The sequence below is a fragment of the Bison bison genome, unplaced genomic scaffold, assembly GCF_000754665.1.
Source record: "Bison bison bison isolate TAMUID 2011002044 unplaced genomic scaffold, Bison_UMD1.0 scf7180017864464, whole genome shotgun sequence".
NCBI classification, from domain to species: domain Eukaryota; kingdom Metazoa; phylum Chordata; class Mammalia; order Artiodactyla; family Bovidae; genus Bison; species Bison bison.
Window position 1 is genome coordinate 7,722,220 of NW_011495025.1, and position 3,074 is coordinate 7,725,293.

Below are 3,074 nucleotides of genomic sequence, written 5' to 3' on the forward strand. Positions count from 1 at the left end.
CCAGATGCCATGATCTTAGCTTTCTGAATGTTGAGCTTTAAGCCAACTTTTTCACTCTCCTCTTTCACTTTAATCAAGAGGCTTTTTAGTTCCTCTTCACTACAGTACTATTTTCTATTCTGTTTTTAGAGATGCAGTGGAATGTAATGGCTCAGAGCATAGCCTGTGATGTTATGCTGCTTGTGTCCAAAGACAAGCTCTCTCCAGTCAACTAGCTATATGATTCTGGGAAAATTCCTTAATTTCTCTGTTTTATCATCTGTAAAATGGGGATTTTGTGAAGATGTAAAGAATTAATTGATGTAAAATACTTAGAGCACTAGCTGACACTTGGTAAAAGAGATAGGAACATGTTTTCTCTTAGTATCATTGTTATATATCAGCCTGGCCTGATTCCCGGCATCTGTAGTCCTCACTTTTGGTGAGCTGGAATTGGCTTGGGCAGCCTATCTTGAGGCTGAATGTGTTTCAATAGCACTTCACTCACATTTTGGGTCTTATTCCAGTTTCACCCAGCACCTGTATCTCTTTCGCATCACTTGATCCACTTCCCCACTACTCCAGTCTTTTATGGCATTACTTCCCTGCTTACAACCCAGGATGGCTACCCACAGTGGGTCTACACTTCACCACAGCACACACAAGTGGACTTAACTCTACCTGCCCATCCTTATCACCTGCCACAGTGTGTCCTGTGTTCCAGCCTCTTGGAATAACTTGCCCACCCCTGAACACTCTTTTTGGAGGTGTTTACCATCCCATTCCTTCCATTCAGAAAGATCTATCTCGTATCATATGAAGAAAAGCCCATACATCATTCCAGATGCAGCTGAAAACATAATCTTCTTTGAGAAATATTCAGAAATAGTTGTCTTTCCTCTTTGGATTACCAATACTTCATATTTCACTGTCTCTTAGCTTGTGTTACATTAGTGTGCTATGATTTACCAGTGTATCTTCTCTGTCACCTCTGCTCTGGAGCTCAGTGGGGGAAGGGATAGAGCTTATGGCATTGACAGGCCTTGCTACATAGACAGTCCATATGATACAGTGAACTAGAGTTTGAGTTCTGCAGTCAGACTTCTGGATTTCAACTATATGCCAACTCCCTTACTGTGTGACTATGAGCAAGTCACAGTGTCTCTTTCCTTGCCTCAGTTTTCTCATAAGTAAATTGAGAGTAATAACAGAAATTGCTTAATAGGAGTATATGTACATGCATGCTAAATCACTTCAGTTGTTTCCTATTCTTTGTGACCCTATGGACTGTAGCCTACTAGGCCGTTCTGTCCATGGGATTTTCCAGGCAAGACTATTGGAGTGGGTTACCGTGCCTTCCTCCAAGGGATCTTCCTGAACCAGGGATCGAACCTGAATCTCTTGTCTCCTGCATTGGCAGGTGGGTTCTTTACCATTAGCACCGCCTGAGAAGCCTGTTAATATTATATATTATATTCTTTATTTCCTATCTCAGTACATGGCATGGCCCATAGTTATACTGTATCACTATTTGGTAACAGTAGGTGAATTCCCAATTTAAAAAGTCTTAGTTTCCATACAAATTCTCATTTTATGTCATAGCTTAAAAAAAAAAAAAAAAGCAAACAGTCAGAACTCACTTTGGTTTCCATGTAAAACTTTTTTTCTTGTTCTTAGTAAACCAGGGCCCTGTAAGCCTGAAACATTTCTTCTGCCTGCTTTATCCTTTCCAGGAATTGGAGTCCAGTCCTCAAGCTTGGTCTTTGCTCCTCATCCCAATCGCCCCTGCTTTTTCTTCCTTTCCCCTCTTGGCTTTGCCCTCACTGCTTCTCTTGCATGCTGTTTTTATGCCCATTGATTAATCCGTGTCGGGACTGTGCTGCACTGTTGTGTTCCCATATGTTTGGGAATCCATTAGCTTCCTGGCCTGATCTGGCCTTGTCTTCAGACAGGCCTGGGACCTGGGATCTATTGCTGCAGTGCTGCAATGATTGCACCTGGACAAACCTCTCCTCCAGAAACAAAACACAAAAAAGCTATACGGACTAAAAATAACTATGTGCATGTGCAATTGGGGCGAATTATGGACAGAAAGATATAAAGGACCAAAAAGCTTAACTGCCACTTCTGAAGAGCCGGAAGGGAGAACCAGGGGGTTGGCTGCAAAAGCAGGGTACTGAGCATGTGCCCGGCCCTCAGTAGGGATGGGCAAACCACTTAAGCCACCCTCTGACCCGACTCCTGGACACACTCCTACCTTATTCCATATAAGGAACAAACTCATTCTCCCCTTGGAGAGTGAGAACAAGGGAACCTGTTACTTGTTCTCATCTCCCTCTGATGCAGCAGGAGTCCCAATAAAGCCTTGCCTGAATTTCTTGTCTGGCCCCGAGTCAATTTCTATTAACTGGAGAAGGCTAAGAACCCTGGTCAGTATTAATTTCACCAGCTCTGGCCACATCCCTTGTAGCTCAGCCTTGCTCTAGTCTCTGACCCTGCCCACATGCTCTCTCCAGAGGATTCACAAGGTTACACCTAAAACACATTTCAAAACAAAACAGCAAAACTGGGGAAGAGCCAATTCGACTTGTAATTTGGACATCATCAGCTATTTTGTTTCATTAAAAGATTTTATATAATGCTGAGTGCACCTATTTCCCTTTGAGTTGCTTCTTGGAGTAACCTAGAAAAAGTATACGTAGGGTAGAGCAAAGGTCTTCCCTCATAGCTCAGTTGGTAAAGAATCCGCCTGCAACGCAGGAGACCCTGGTTTGATTCCTGGGTCGGGAAGATCCACTGGAGAAGGGATAGGCTACCCACTCCAGTATACTTGGGCTTCCCTTGTGGCTCAGCTGGTAAAGAATCCACCTGCAATGCGGGATACCTGGGTTCAATCCCTGAGTTGGGAAGATCCCTGGAGAAGGGAAAGGCTACCCACTCCAGTATTCTGGCCTGGAGAATTCCATGGAGTGTGTAGTCCATGGGGTCGCCAAGAGTCGGACACGACTGAATGACTTTCACTTTCAGTTTCAGGGTAGAGCAAGAAGATATTCAAAATATTTAGTCATGTATTTTGAGCACCAAATCAGCGTGAG